This window comes from Triturus cristatus, chromosome 5_2 (genome assembly GCF_964204655.1).
Source record: "Triturus cristatus chromosome 5_2, aTriCri1.1, whole genome shotgun sequence".
Classification (NCBI taxonomy): Eukaryota; Metazoa; Chordata; class Amphibia; order Caudata; family Salamandridae; genus Triturus; species Triturus cristatus.
Window position 1 is genome coordinate 223,572,146 of NC_140588.1, and position 17,575 is coordinate 223,589,720.

Sequence of the window (17,575 nt, forward strand, 5' to 3'; positions counted from 1 at the left end):
ATAGGGAATAAGGTCTTCAATGTGTACTGCATGCCAAGATTGAGGGGCAGCATAGAACAAAAAGGCTTTTTAAAAACCAAGATTATTAGGCCAAATGTAAAAATATTTTTACTGTCACAAACAATACCATTTGGAACTTCAAACAGCAAAAATGCTGTGTCTAATGTACCAACCTCCTTTTCAGAGTCAGCCAATTTTGACTGACTCCTAAAGAGGGATTGCAGCGCCATACCGAAAATGGGATTGTAACGCCATACTTATTTAGTATTTGAAAGGGTTGTCTTGTGGGCTCCCTTCCTTCTAAATACCAAATTGCAATAGATTATATCAACGCTTTGCAACCGTAAGTTACGTGAATACTGGGATTTAGAGTTATCAATCACTATGAGCGATAAGCAGTGGGCACAGTGTATAGGATACCCCAAAAGTATCTCCACAAATGCCAGACTGAAATATAAGCAGTTCAACTATCTACACCACACATATTTAACGCCACACAGACTGGCCCACATGTCTCCTACTTCAATTGCCGTACGCCCACGCTGCGCAGGTACGGACGCAAAGTTCCTCCACATGGTCTGGTCGTGCCCTAGCCTTGAGTCTTATTGGGACGGGATAGCGGCGACGCTGGGGGAAGCGACCCATACCATAATTCCTGTGCAGGCCCTACATTTCCTACTAGGTGTCACCAAATGTACTGCAGCGTGAAAAAACCTTAACAAATTCTTAGACCTTGCCTTGGTGTTAGCAAAACGAAGAATTGCCATGTCTTGGAAATCAAGCGCTGCTCCCAGTATTCGAATTTGGTTACTAGATCTTCGCAAGTCACTGGTGGCTGAGCACACGACACAAACTTTACAGCCACGTAGGGATCCCCCACAGGCCAACCCTAAGCAATGGCGAGAGATTTTGACATATGTTGAGGGTAAATTGTGCCCACCTAGCCCTACCCACGAGTGACCCCCTACCGCTCTTCCTCACCCCCACCCCCTGCTATTGTCCTCCTTTTTCTTCCCTTCTCCTCCTTTCCTCTTTCTTCCTGGCTGTTATCACCTCCGTCCCCGGAAAAGGAAAAGGACATTTATAAGCAGTTGACCCTAGCTCATAGTAGACCTATAATACATGGTAAATAGGGGGAAGTTGAGATCAATTGGTTTGTGTTTTATCGTGAATTGTTTGGTGTGAAAGTACATGTGGAAAAATGAAGAGTAAAGTCAGTCGCTCTCGACTATACAAGGATTACACTATAGACACTATATACAGACATATACAAAAGATTATATTTGGTCTCCTTATTTTACCGACACCAATGCTTAGTGTGGACTGATACCCCACCAAGTGTCATAAGTGTAAATGTCACTGTAATGTTTTTTGAATATTAAAGCTAGCAGATTGTATCATGTATAAACATGAGAAAACATCAATAAAGACGATTTAAAAAAAAAAAAACAGTAAACTGGTCACAAAACAAAGAAAAGTTACCGACTCCTGAGTTGGGCTAGTAACCCATTAGCTAGAGGAAAGAGGTCCCTCTGTGATCCCTTACCTTTTGTGGCTGGAAAAAAAAGGTTGGTGGAGAGTAGATTCACTCTACCACTGCAAACTCTCAAACGAACTTTACAACAACAAAAAAAGGAGCCTTTTTTTATTTTTTAAATGGAGCATTATTTTCTTTTTAAGAAAACGGGCAGCATTTAAAAAACAAATACTTTATGCAAAGGCAATGACAGACATAGTGATCTGCTGACCTTGGAAGGTCACCATCACTGTGAAAGCCACAAATTGGCTTGAGTCGCAATTTGTGACCTACCTCATTAATATCCATGAGGGAGGGGTCGGATCGTAGTTTTACCCACCGAACTGCTACATAGGTAGGTTCTTAAAATTCTATACCGGTCGTCGAGCTACTATGTGATTTTGTCTCTTATCTACATCATAAACTCTCTTTATTGAGTCACACTACATGACTCAACAGACTCTACAGAGAAGCCTTGTGCTAGACCCAGCTAGCAGAACGTGAGAAGCTTGGCATTGAACAACCCATTATTTGACCCAGCGGAGATCAATCAAACTCCGATCTTGGATATGCAACTATTCTAAAGGAGCCCTTGCAAGTGGTGTATGCAGGGCCGGACTGGCCGTAGCTGACACCGGGCAAACCCCCGGTGCGCCGCACGGATGGGGCCAGTTTTGGGCCCCTGGGGGCCGATTTTGTTACAGGGCCGTTCTTGCAGCATAGCTGCAAAATCGGCCAAAAACCGGCCATGGAAAAGAGCTCGGCGGCACCCCCAAGCCGAGCACTTTGCCAGGGCCGGTTTTGGTTCCCAGTCCGGCCCTGTGTGTATGCGTTCTGTTTTCGGTATTTATCAGCCCTGGTATATTTTCCTCATGACAAATGGTCGGCATGTCTGTCATGGGCAGGTAGAAGTGCCACTGCTCAAACGATGCAGGCGTTTTAGCCCAATCCACCAAAGATGATAGAACTCTCTGTTCCGGTTGAGTATTCTATTGAGTGAAGGGAAAGAAGAAGCAGAAATCGACGTATCAGAGTCCCAGCCACAAAAGAGAGAGAGTGGGATGTGGCCAGGCTGGACTCGGGTTAGCACAGCTACTGTCATCCCACTTCTGAAACTGTGGCCTCCGCAATCAAAGTCTGATTCTACTACAGTAGCCCGGCCACTGTGCCACGCCCTAATGAGCATGAGGCATCATGCAAGAAAATGGCAGGGGTAGGGGTTAGAACAGTGAGGAGGCTCAGACAAGCTGCAGTTTGGCTAGAGTGAAGGACCTTTGTCCATACTTAGCTGAAGAACAGTTTAGCCGGGCGGCTGTTCAGAATTCTATATGGCCAAATGAGTAGTTTTACCTTAGCTGAGTGCTCTTTTTCTGGCTAAAATGTTTGGAGTACTATGTAGAGGTTTTCTCTTGATTCAGTGCATGGAGGGCATTCGTAGTACAGACATTTGCTTCCTAACGTGCCCACATGTTTTGTTTGCCAATGCACAGTTTGCAGCTTTTGCAGAGACAAAACCTTCAGATGTACAGTCCCCTTCCTAATCTGGCACAGCAGTGCACTGGGCTGTAATGTGCATTTACGCCATACATAATGACAGCCGATGAAGCATTTATTGCGAAGCAATAGGAGTGGCTGTTTAGGGTATCACATTTAAAGTCCACTTTACATTTTGTATGTTTTGTTTCCTTTTATTACGTTCCTCGTCTGCTATGGTCACTCAGCTATGCCTGTACCCAATGAGACGATGGCTGTGTTTCAGCTCTTGTACCACGGAACGTATTGTATGTTGATAAAATTCAAAAAAAGATTTAAACCATAAAGTACACTTTACAGAGTAGGTGTGCTTGGCCTCCATTTCGGATTGTCATAAGCAGGTTAGACATTCTGCCTATGGCCTAGTTTGAGAAGGAATCTTCTGCATCCTTGGACTTTTGTCTCTGCTTCCTCTGGTGGAACCATCAGCACTCATGAAGGGCTAATGGCACAAAGGGGATTTAATCAATTTTGAAGTTTTTCAATTCTTACTACCACCTCACTCCACCTAGAGCCAGAGTCAACCTTTCTTACTGGATGTGATGCGCTAGGGCTTTCACTTTGCTGTGATTTGGTTTACATCTTGTACAAATCCCACTGTGAAGGGATTCAACTCAAACTTGTGCGGAGGCTTTGGTTATCTCTGTGGTCAGTTTCAGGCCTGTGATGAAAGCATTCCGTGTCCACCATGTTAATGCCACCCATTCCTTCACAGAAAACCGCCAAACACTGGCCTAGCCAAAAAAAATATAGATATCAAATTAGATGCAACCAAACAAGCCCTAATGTAGTTCATCCCACTGCCCCAAGCCCATGATATTATTGTTACTACATAATTAAACAACACTGTGTTTACACTAAAAACACAGTAAGAAAGCTTCAAGAGTCACCAAGGAGACAAGCACAAACCTGTTTACAACCAAAATAGTCAAATAACTTTTAGACCAATGCCTTCTAGGCGCTAGCTCAGCTGTTCATGGGACCAGCCAGGGTAAAGGAAACTCGTTCAGTCAGCTGTAGTACATGCACAATCATGTTCATCAGCTCAGCGACACTACATTTCTATTCAGCAGTAGTGCTTCAAATATTAGCACCAAAACAACTAAAGACACGACCGTACACACAATGTGCATCACACAGAGACAAATCACAACATATGTATTAATATTCACAGAGAGTATGTAGCAGGGAGTTTTCTAAATGCTGTGAATGTTAAAAACAGAGTAGCATTTCCATATAGGAACTAATACGCAGTGTTACAAAGTATGTGTTTAGACGAGTAAGGTGGAGAGGATTTAAATGCTTAGGCAGATAAACTTGGAGGGGGCTTCACGGTCACCTCATCCTGCAGCAAACCCAGACTAAGTTTAAGCTTTTGTTACTTTTTTTTTTAAAGTTAATTCCAACTTTGCACTGAACAAAGCTGCCCATCCGCTTTGGAATTGCAGCCCCTCCTTTAAAACGTGGCCAAAGCTTGCACAATAAACTGGGATATGGGATTGGCGTGGCAAAAAAGGCTGAAAGACAATCTTTTCTACAGCCCAGATTCTAAACAAGGCAGATGGACTATGTTGACTTAAAGAGTAGCCTTGGGAAAAGGAGGTACAGCACTAGTTACCACCTCTCCTGGCCCAGTGTGCCTACTCCCGATCAGCAGTAAACCAATACTAGTGGCCACTGAGAGTAGAGTCAACTAACTACCAGGCCCAGACACAGGCTGGCATGTACCATCTAAAGCCGAAAGGTTTTGTGTAAGGGTACAGAGACTCCACCTCTACAGCGGATTCCCGAATTCCATTGTTTTTCTCATTCAAAATTATTCAAAATGCATAACGGTAATTTGTTCAAAGTGGATAGCACGCCAACTTTCATTTTAACTCATGCGAGATTCGTTAAGGTCAATCAATAAAACGTCTGACAAAGGCAAGACTACCAATTGAGATCTTCTAGTCACAAATCACAATTGCATTTAATGATGTCCCTTTAATTCTCTTCTGAGCGAGAGAAGACTATGTCTGGATGCGGCAAAGGGTATCGGCAAGAGGGTGCCAAGAGGCATAGGTAGGAGCTTCAGGACCACATCCGGGGCCTAGCATACACCCACAGTGTGCTCAAGACCTTACTGGGAAGTGTGATCTGGGATGCCATCACTTACACAGAGCATGGCTTCAGATAGTATCCTCAAACGTGCCCTTTCTACTCAGTGGAAATACAGGCTTCCCCTTTCAAGTGTGGAAAAGCTCCGAGCATGGTAACATGCAAGTGTTTCCTCAGACAGTGACTGCGAAATATCCTGTGAAAATCTGAACACCTTATTTTAACATGAGGAAATTAAAGGAATGGCGACATTTTGGTTAACAGTGAACAGCCTTATCTGCCTTGGACAATGGATGCTCGCGGAATCTTGAGACATGCAAGTTATCTCTTTAAAGAGCAATCATATGTAGATTTTTCATTTGTATGTGGCAAAATTATTGTGTTACAAGGTGCTTGTTTGATTCTCTAAACAGAGACATGCCCAGCCAACAAAGATGCCTCAGAAATGGAAACTCTTCGTTCAATGAAGATGCTGTTAAAGCTGTATTTGAATTTGTATCCTGTAATCCTTTTCCGGGAACCAATTTCCAGGTGCTTTTCCCCAAGAACAGCATTCAGTAGACTCACATACCTTACCTAACATGATAAAAATCCTTCGTGAAAAAAAGTTTTGGGCTTATTTGCTTTTGCCAGATTTTTATCTTGCATTGGGTGGGAGCCCCTGCCCTGATCCTTCTCCCTTCTTTCCCAGCTGCACTCTCTGAACTACCTTTATTCTTTTCACTCAGTTCTGCCTAGTTGCACTAGGTTCTTAATTATTTATAGCTTCCACTTCAAAAATATAGCACTTTCCTCTGCTTAGCCGCCGTCTCTCCTCCGCTTCTTTTCCTGACTCCCAGAAGCAGAAAGCACACAGGCTCCCCATAGCCAATCACGACGCTGCTGTCACCAGCATGACAGCAGGGTCGTTATTGGTCTGAGTGGCCTGGGCCAGCGCTCAGACGCAGTGTGGGAGCCTGTGCATGTTCTCCACCCAGGCTGTGCAATACACTCAGGTGGAGAACATGCTTTGTTACGCATGACTGTTCGGCTGGCCAAACCGTCATGCGCACTTAAGTGCACACATTTCCTCCTACACCTGTTTTGACAGCCCAGCCCGCCCCACGCTAACTTGGCTCACTCTATAAAAAGAAGATGATAATAACATTGTGTTATCATTTTAGTTTTCCGTTTTTGCACTGCTGAAAAGCAGTGGGGTGACGCTCCTCAGCCTTAGCGAAGGAGACGCCGCAGTATAAATGTGTTGTTTTGTGAGCAGATTTAATCTGGCCGGGATTGGTATACGATCCGGGTAGTTATCGGGAGGAAACTGCTGCATTCTGTCTCGAAACGTGATACGCACTCAGTTGTTATTGTGGCCATCAGAGTGAGGTGCGCCACTTGCTTACGGCTGTGTCTAACCCGGCCTCAGGTGTCCCTGGCAGCACTACCCGACACCAGGACTCACATGCATTGGAGCTACTGCCTGCATGTGGCCTGCTCGAGGTCAGCTGGACACTCGAGCTCTTGCGTCAGTGCCATATCACCATACATGGCAGTGGATGTAGGCAGCAGATGAAATGAGTCACTCTACACTAAACGAGCTGGCCAGCTGCATAGTGGGGAGCTGCTAACGTCGAAAGTGCTAGCTCAATGACTGAGCGATGCATGGTGATAAACGAAAACCTTCTAGCGAGCTTCCTGCCTTTCTTTTGGGTAGACAATATTGGTAGGCATATGTAACCTGCTGCCCACAAGTGTTTTCATTCCTGATCATAGAGAAAATTGTAAATGGTGCAAGAGAGAGGAATGTCCAACTTAAAAACTAAGGTTCTTGCAAAGGCATCAGCTCTGATTCTAAAACCTGATGCAAAACATATTCTTAGTATACTTGTCACCCTGTTATGTGATAAACCTAGGGTCAGGTCACAGATTTCGTTATACCAGTTTCTTAGTTTTACAAGTCCCATTAGAGATTTACCAGCAAGCTTTTCTGCTGATCTCATCCTCCCACTGCCACAGTGTGCAGACCAAATATAATGCAACAGACAGTCTCACAATCCAAAGGAAGGTGGAGATATATCATAATGCAACAAACAGTCTCACAAGCCACAGGAAGACGGAGATAAATCATAATGCAACAAATATTCCCATAATCCAAAGGAAGGCAGAGATACATCATAATGCAACAAACAATCCCATAAACCACAGGAAGGAGGAGATATATCATAATGCAACAAACAGTCCCATAATCCACAGGATGGCTGATATTATCATGATGCAACAGTCCCAGAATTTCCAGGAAGCCGGAGATATATATATTATAATCCAATATACAGTCTCACAATCCACAGGAAAGCGGAGAAATATCATAATGCAACAAACAGCCCCATAATCCACAGGAATCAATAGATATATCATAATGCAACAAGCAGTCCCATAATCCCTATAATGCTGGGACAGGCCAATAATGCTGGGACAAGCCAAAAATTCAGGGCCTATAATGCTGGGACGGGCACATAATGCTGGGACGGGCATATAATGCTGGGACGGGCATACAATGCTGGGATGGGCCTTTAATGCTGGGACGGGCCTTTAATGCTGGGACGGGCCAATAATGCTGGGACGGGCCAATAATGCTGGGACGGGCCAATAATGCTGGGACGGGCATACAATGCTGGGACGGGCCAATAATGCTGGGACGGGCCAACAATGCTGGGACGGGCCAACAATGCTGGGACGGGCCAACAATGCTGGGACGGGCCAACAATGCTGGGACGGGTCAACAATGCTGGGACGGGTCAACAATGCTGGGACGGGTCAACAATGCTGGGACGGGTCAACAATGCTGGGACGGGTCAACAATGCTGGGACGGGCCAATAATGCTTCGACGGGCCAGTAATGCTTCGACGGGCCAGTAATGCTTCGACGGGCCAGTAATGCTTCGACGGGCCAATAATGCTGGGACGGGCCAGTAATGCTGGGACGGGCCAATAATGCTGCGACAGGCCAATAAAGCTGGGACGGGCCAATAAGGCTGGGACGGGCCAATAAGGCTGGGACGGGCCAATAAGGCTGGGACGGGCCAATAAGGCTGGGACGGGCCAATAAGGCTGGGACGGGCCAATAAGGCTGGGACGGGTCAATAAGGCTGGGACGGGCCAATAAGGCTGGGACGGGCCAATAATGCTGGGACAGGCCAATAATGCTGGGACAGGCCAATAATGCTGGGAAGGCCAATAATGCTGTGCACTTGAACTAGGGCCTGTTCCCATTCAGGTTGAACATTTGTGAACAGAAGGAGAAGAAAACAGAAACACGAAAGACAAAGAGGTTTTTGTTAATTTAAATCTTATCTACCCCTCACAGACAGACACGTCCTGTTACTTGGGAACCACATTTATAACAATATTTTTGCTTCTGTGCTTGCTCCCCCTGTCATTGGCAAATATTTTATTTCTAGATGTAGCAAAAACAAATGATTCAAAAGCTCAGGCGTAAGGGACAGCCAATGACCTCCGCGAGCTCTCACTTTGCATGGAGATGTTTCCCAGAAGTAGATCTACCGTGAGATTTACCAGACAGGCCGGATAATGAACCCATGTGGGAGCAGTGACACGTGTTGTTGGCCATGATCTTGCGCTGCTAAAAGCGTGTGGTATCGCGAAATGGTTTCTGATGTTGCTGACCCACAATCATATGGTTCAGAGCATAAAAATGAGCAACCTGGCGCCCTCTGGAAGCCAGCAGGAGCTCCACTGAAAGAAGCACAAAAAGAGCTCCCCTTGTTCTGATCTGCTTCAGCCACATACAGTTGCAAATTTTCTTATTTGATCAAATGAAATCTAACAAAGATATTTCATTACATATGCATACTTAACTATTCGCTTATAAACACATTTAACTTGGAACATAGTGTATTATTTAAAAGGCAAGCGACTGAATCAGCTAACATAATGATGTGCTAATGCACCCTACTCGGAGCACTGCAGGGTAGAACATTTCATTATAAAGAAGGAGAAAGAGAAAAATATGTGGTGAAACTTTGGACTATATAGGGAGCCAATACTGCCTCTCAGACAAGTCCTGAGCATCAGTAAAGCTCTCCAACAACACCACTGTTCTAATGATCCGTCCTTTGACAAGGTCAAGATACCATCTATATAGGTGAATAGATACCATCTGTATTTTTTGCGCACTGGCACCGTCTACTCAAAACCTAGGAGTAACTATAAAGGTGTGCACTAGTGAAAGCACTGCATCTATGTGTGTGGGTATATATTTATATATGTGTGTGTGTGTGTGTTTGTGTGTGTATATATATATATATAAACATATATATTTATGTGTGTGTGTGTGTAAGTATAGACATATGTGTGTGTGTATACATATATCTAGATACATTTATTTGTGTGTGTGTATATATATATATATATATATACTTTGTGTGTGTACATATATATATATATTTATATACACAAAGTGTGTGTGTGTGTGTGTGTGTATAATATATATATATATATATATATATACAATAACAATCGGGTCCTTCCGGGATCCAAGCCCTCGTCAGGTGGTGCGTTGTCCGGCGAACCCACTGCCGGATAATCCAATTACTTCAAGAAACGAAAAACGCACTCTCAAAGGTCAGTCTTTTTTAATCATGAATCGCTACGCGTTTCGACACAACCTGTGTCTTGATCACACGATTACTTCTGGATTCTCGAACATACATATAGGTATATGTAAACATAGAAGAGGTGCTAACATTTTGCTCCTTTAGGCTGCAAAGCGGCCGCCATTTCTAAACAGGTACAAACCTCGTACAATTAGATGAATATAACCTAGTATTCTTTGAGTTCATACATTCAATCAGCTTGTTGCTTGTTTGCAATTTACATATTGGATTATGTCATGTTGTTGAGTACATGTAATACGTTTGACCGCACTTAAATTTAGACAAAACATTCAATCAACTTTATCCATTGTGAGCTGATAAACAGACAAAAGCTAGTAATGCTGAAAAGTCAAGCCCCACTACACATGCGCAATTCAGCGGACTAGTGCCGCATACGTTCCTATAGATGTGCAGGCATGCATGTAATGGTTTGCAAACTTCGAACTCAATTATAGGGATTTCTATACGGACTAGTGCCTCATATACAAACGTACCCATATGGACAGAATGCATAGCTCAATTGCCAAGTGGCAAGATAAAAGCCAAGAGCAGTTGGCACCTCTAATTACAACCACATGGTAGTTAGCAAAAGACCAAAGTCACGAGAGTGTACTTGACATCCCAGAAGAACTGAACTAATATACTGAAATAATATAAAAACTGTGAAATTCTTATCTCTAGGAGAGTGCGATGAAGTGTCATCCTCATGAAGAAAAGGGTAGGGAACCTGTGCCGTGTCGTGAAGAAGTGAATGGTCCCTTCCTTTCCTCCTGGATGGTGAGAGAAACATAGGTTAAAATTAGCTCTCGATTCATCATAAATCACATGACTAAACTAGCATGTTTATATAACAGTCCGTATAGAAATCCCTATAATTGAGTTCGAAGTTTGCAAACCATTACATGCATGCCTGCACATCTATAGGAACGTATGCGGCACTAGTCCGCTGAATTGCGCATGTGTAGTGGGGCTTGACATTTCAGCATTACTAGCTTTTGTCTGTTTATCAGCTCACAATGGATAAAGTTGATTGAATGTTTTGTCTAAATTTAAGTGCGGTCAAACGTATTACATGTACTCGACAACATGACATAATCCAATATGTAAATTGCAAACAAGCAACAAGCTGATTGAATGTATGAACTCAAAGAATACTAGGTTATATTCATCTAATTGTACGAGGTTTGTACCTGTTTAGAAATGGCGGCCGCTTTGCAGCCTAAAGGAGCAAAATGTTAGCACCTCTTCTATGTTTACATATACCTATATGTATGTTCGAGAATCCAGAAGTAATCGTGTGATCAAGACACAGGTTGTGTCGAAACGCGTAGCGATTCATGATTAAAAAAGACTGACCTTTGAGAGTGCGTTTTTCGTTTCTTGAAGTAATTGGATTATCCGGCAGTGGGTTCGCCGGACAACGCACCACCTGACGAGGGCTTGGATCCCGGAAGGACCCGATTGTTATTGTATTGAAACGGAGGGATCACTCGCCGGCCTTGGAGATACGAGGAGACTCCGTGGATAGACGAATCGGGAGAGAATCGTGAGCCTGTATGCAAAGGAGGTAAGCCGGGTCCCGGTGTGTGCTGCGGGGGAGGGTGGCAGGCGGGCACTTGTGCACGAGTGTTTACCCTCCTAGCGCGGATGCGGGCGGGCCCGGTACTTGCCTCCGAGCAGAACGGACTGTACTTTACTGTAACAACGGAGAGAAGCAGACGGGGCCACTTTTAACTCCCATACGATTCAAACAATATTATTTACCAAGGCATCAGGAACCGCGTATATACAGCGGGGAGGTCGGTCATGATTAATTAAATCGGAGGGTGCAGCAGACACTACAGGTTCTGTTTGTCCGCGGGTTTCTCAAGTGCAAACAGAAGACACAGAGTGTGTGCTACATCCGGAAGTAATTGACATAAGTTATGGAGAGTGACAGTGAGAGACGTAGGGAAGCTCAAACTTTGTTCGCAAGAGCTCCCGGCAAGGGAAGCCAAGCTGGAGCTTCTACAAATAAACCAGATGTCAATACGTTGAACACCAAAATGCGGAGGTATGAGAAACTAAAAAAACAGGAAGCATCGAAATGGTGGGAGGCAGTCTCACTTCAAGACTATGTTGACAAGGAAATGGTGCCACGTGGTTTGCGCATATATACTACCCCGTCACATGAGGCAAGGAACCCACGGATGCTTGAAGACTGGGCAAACAATTCGGCCCTGAGTTCCAAGAACATGCTTCTGATCCTCATTAAATACGCATGGGAGGACAGAGAGGAAATAATCAAAGAATTGGAAGCGATCAATGACGATTTCAAAAAGAGTACCGACCAGGAGGAGATCAAAAAATTCAAAGAAGACTTGGTGAACAGACTCAAGAGATATGAAGATGATATCAAATCACGGAAACAGAGAAAGCTGCATAGAGATTGTGCGGACTACGAGAGCGGTCGCATCCTAACGTATAGCCAGAAATATGATCATCTCTATAAGCAGAAAGACAACCAAGGAAACACCTTTGAAAATGTGGAACCAGTAACTGAAACACCGACAACAGAAGATTCGGACACAGAACTCTCAGATACAACAGCCAGTACTTCCTCTGAAGTTGAGATAACAAGTAAACCTGCGTCTTTTTTAGACGAATTTCGCGTCATGAGGACCAGACGACAGAAGGAAGATACCCAATCGACCACTCCGAAGAGAGGACGGGGACGTGGCCGAGGGCAAGGAAGAGGAAGAGGAAGAGGCAGGGGCGGTCCAAGCAGAGGAGACTCAGGCTCCGACAAAGGAGAAATAAGCAAGGCACTCATGGGAACCAAAAGAGGAGGCCAAAGGAAAATATACTAATCATGGATGAGGAAATGGTAAATAGAACAATTATCAATCTTTCCTCTAGATTCCTTACACCCATGGAAAAAACAACGCTATGCTTAGGCTTAACTTACTGCCCCACGGAGTTGTATAATTATGCTAACACCAGAGTGGATATTTTTAAGTTCGTAAGAAAACTTAAATTAAAAAAATGGCATAGCCTAAGGAACGCCAGACCACCTGAAAACAGTGATCAACAATTGGATATCTGGTCGCAACCGAATCTCAATGTTGGTGATGCAGATGTCCTAGAAACTATGTATGATCTAGCAGAGCCTGCTATGGGCACTGGGGGGTCCCAGGATTCAGAAGATCTGGAGAGTGTCAATACTCATAGGGCAGCGTGCACTACGTTTAAGCCCAGATCCGTTTTCTTTCCGACTTTGCCACACGACTCAATAGACACCTTTCAGGAAGTGGTAACGAAGGAAATGATTAAGCACAAACACAGACTAGGTACACGTCAGAATTATGACTGTAATCTTTCCAATCAGCAAAGAACCTTTATCCTTTCTCTAGCACAAGACAGCAGTATGGTAATCAGACCCTCCGACAAGGGAGGCAATATTGTCTTGTGGGACAAACGTATGTACGTTGATGAAGCACTAAAACAACTTTCAGATGCGAACTTTTATTGTAAATGTACCACTGATGTATATAATGACAGCATAAATAACACATGGGACAAACTAGCTAATTGGCAAAAAGAAGGACTCATCACATGGCAGGAATACTGTTTTCTAAAGAAAGATTTCCCCAAACTACCTATCCTGTACTTACTCCCGAAGATACATAAAAACCCACTTGTACCACCAGGGAGACCTATAGTATCATCACTAGGTAATGTCAACGAGAACATATCAAAATACGTTGACTTCTTTCTTAGAGAGTATGTCACTCAGTTACCCTCACATATAAGGGATACGAAAGATTTTCTGAACAAAATCTCTGATGTCACATGGGCAGATGAATATCTTCTCATTGCCCTGGATGTGAGTTCATTATACACCATCATTGACCACACCCAGGGCATTGAAGCATGTCTCCACTTTCTCAAAGCAAGAAATATCTGCTATCTTGATCACACCAATATGTTAATTGACATGATGGGTCTATGTCTGAAGAATAACATCTTCCTATTTAATGGTGAAATTTACAAACAGGTCCGCGGCACGGCCATGGGTACGTGCTTCGCACCTAATTTTGCGAACCTCTTCCTGGGCAAGTGGGAGGAGGAGCTCCACACGAACAGTGACATGGACCCAGACTTTGAAAAAGTCTTGGTGTGGCTAAGGTATATTGACGATCTCTTCGTCATTTGGAAGGGCAATGAAGAGGAAGCTAGGGAATTCATTAGGAAACTTAACAACAACAAGTATAATATACACCTTACCGCTAACATAAGTAGTAATAAAATCGAATTCCTAGACACCGCCATTTCTATACAGGAGGGCAGAATGGTTTCCAGCTTACACCGGAAGGAAACTTCCGGGAACAGCTTGCTCCATGCTAACAGTGCTCATCCAGAGCCACTTAAATGGAGCATCCCCTTTGGGGAGGTGCTTAGAGCACGGAGAAATTGCAGCACGGAGGAAGACTTTAAGAAAGAACTTGGTATCGTACTAGGCAGATTCAGGGAAAGGGGGTACCCCGAATGGGTACTAAACAAGGCAGTAAAGAAGATCAGTGGAATCAGCAGATCTCAAGCCTTGGAATACTCCACCAGGGAGGACCAGGAAGAAATACCAACTAGAGTGATAACTACATTCAATCACGAATCCAAACAGGTCCAGAAAATGCTAGCTGACAATTGGAGGATCTTGAAATCAGATTCTGTCATTGGTGGGACCATTGGTGACAGACCTCTAATAACATATAGAAGAGGGAGGAATTTGAAAGATATTTTGGTCAGAGGAGATATCACAGAAACACCCAATAGGAACCGCTTCGATCTCAAAGGGTTCTATCCATGTGGCCATTGCAAAGCCTGCAAATGTAGCCACATGGTTAAGGATTTCAGGATCCCGGGATTAAGACAGAATAAAACTATCTCGCAGTTCCTAACATGTAGCACTAACTATGTAGTGTATGTCTTGGAATGCCCGTGCGGACTCTGGTATGTTGGGAGTACAACTTGCATGGTTAAAAAGCGGATACAGGAACACCTTAGAGCCATAACCAACAAAGACCAGAATTATCCCATTGCTCGACACTTCCAGGGTGTACACCAGTCCAATAACTCTCTTTTAAAGTACTTCGCCTTAGAACAGGTGCATGTTTCCAAAAGAGGAGGTAATAGAGAACTGGCCCTGAGGAAGAGGGAATCCAAATGGATCATGGAATTAGAAACCAAGTTCCCTGGGGGGCATAATATGGACGAGGAGCTTGCAACACACTTACATGATGACTGAACACTTAATAGTGTATTGCGATATCTATCTGTATTCTGTATTTTGAAATGTAATTTATATGTATTTTATGAATAGTGAATGTCTCCGATATCGTGTTATATAAACATGCTAGTTTAGTCATGTGATTTATGATGAATCGAGAGCTAATTTTAACCTATGTTTCTCTCACCATCCAGGAGGAAAGGAAGGGACCATTCACTTCTTCACGACACGGCACAGGTTCCCTACCCTTTTCTTCATGAGGATGACACTTCATCGCACTCTCCTAGAGATAAGAATTTCACAGTTTTTATATTATTTCAGTATATTAGTTCAGTTCTTCTGGGATGTCAAGTACACTCTCGTGACTTTGGTCTTTTGCTAACTACCATGTGGTTGTAATTAGAGGTGCCAACTGCTCTTGGCTTTTATCTTGCCACTTGGCAATTGAGCTATGCATTCTGTCCATATGGGTACGTTTGTATATGAGGCACTAGTCCGTATAGAAATCCCTATAATTGAGTTCGAAGTTTGCAAACCATTACATGCATGCCTGCACATCTATAGGAACGTATGCGGCACTAGTCCGCTGAATTGCGCATGTGTAGTGGGGCTTGACTTTTCAGCATTACTAGCTTTTGTCTGTTTATCAGCTCACAATGGATAAAGTTGATTGAATGTTTTGTCTAAATTTAAGTGCGGTCAAACGTATTACATGTACTCGACAACATGACATAATCCAATATGTAAATTGCAAACAAGCAACAAGCTGATTGAATGTATGAACTCAAAGAATACTAGGTTATATTCATCTAATTGTACGAGGTTTGTACCTGTTTAGAAATGGCGGCCGCTTTGCAGCCTAAAGGAGCAAAATGTTAGCACCTCTTCTATGTTTACATATACCTATATGTATGTTCGAGAATCCAGAAGTAATCGTGTGATCAAGACACAGGTTGTGTCGAAACGCGTAGCGATTCATGATTAAAAAAGACTGACCTTTGAGAGTGCGTTTTTCGTTTCTTGAAGTAATATGTATATATATATATACACATATATATATATATATTATCTGCTGGTGGTCGCCAGTAGATAGTTATAGTTAGGACCCTGTTTCCATAGGAAATCCGCAACATTCTATTTGGAATAACTTTGGCGCCGGTCGACGAATCCTCGCAAAAGTTTCAAAACTAATGGGGCGCTATGCTCCGCTCCTACCCTGAAAGTCTCGGGGTGATTCGTCAAGCGGGGGCTGAGAAAAAAGGGGGGTCCCAAAACACGTTTTCCCCATGCATTTCTCCATAGGACCTTTAGACACAGCTACAGCCCGAACGGCTGAACAGAATTACTTGAAATTTGGCAGAGAGGTAGTCCGCAGGTCAAGGAAGTGCCTTTTGTAGGTCTGGTGTAAATCTGTTCAGTAGTTTCAGAGAAAATAGCATTTAAATCAATATATATATCTGTAAGCGCGCTCCGTGCGCTTACGGTAAGCTTACCGTACGCGTACGGTGACGTACGCGAGCGCGATTCTGATTGGTTGTTAGATCAAAGTAAACATTCTAATCGGTCGAAACCAGGAAGTATCGGCCGCCATTTTCTGTCTCTCGCACTGAAAAACAAAGGTTGATAACATGAAAAGGGGGCAACGAAGAGAGTTGCAGACCCCCTAGCGTTCGTCAGGGGGTTCACAAAGGACCAAAAAGTATGAAAAATAAATTTAATAATGTTTTTAAAAAATCGCGGAGTGCGCTTACGGTAAGCTTACCGTACTCGTATGGTAAAAAAAAATAAAAAAAAATAAAAATTAACAATCACATTTAATATATAAATCTAAGGCCCCCCAAGGGAGAAAAAAAAAATTGATATTTAGTAAAAAATGGCATGGCGTGCACGGTACGAAATGCGCAAGGTGGGCACTCGGTGCGCGAAGCCCACCGAGTGACCACAGCGCGTGCACGGTGCGCGAAGCGCACCGTGCGCGCAAAAATTAACAATAAATAGATAACTTAGCATTTAAAAAACCGTACAAATTCACTGAAAAAACCATAGGTTTCACACACGTTATAGTTAGGAATTAGCATTTAAAAAACCTTGCAAATTCACTTAAAAAACCATAGGTTTCACACAAGTTATAGTTAGCTGTATATTTCACTCGTAAAAAACCAATGAAATTCCACGTTATAGTTAGATCAGGTAACTATAACTTGCGCGACCGCAATCCACTGCTGATGACGTCACATATTACATCACTCATGACATGGTCAGTGACATCACTCATCACATCAATGATGACATCTCAAATGACACATTGTGCATTGCGGTCGCGCAAGTTATAGTTACCTGATCTAACTATAACGTGGAATTTCATTGGTTTTTTACGAGTGAAATGTACAGCTAACTATAACTTGTGTGAAACCTATGGTTTTTTAAGTGAATATATATATATTCTCCACTTGGAGAATAAACATGTGGCGTTGCCATGAATTGGTCTCAGCACTTTCTTTGTGT

At 43.4% G+C, this 17,575-nt stretch overlaps 1 protein-coding gene across 12 annotated transcripts in view; it reads right to left on the minus strand.

The window, feature by feature from the left end:
* PTPRM (protein tyrosine phosphatase receptor type M) overlaps nucleotides 1–17,575 on the minus strand; it is a 1,478,792-nt gene that overhangs the window by 662,526 nt on the left and 798,691 nt on the right. The gene's annotated exons all lie outside the window — the stretch shown is intronic.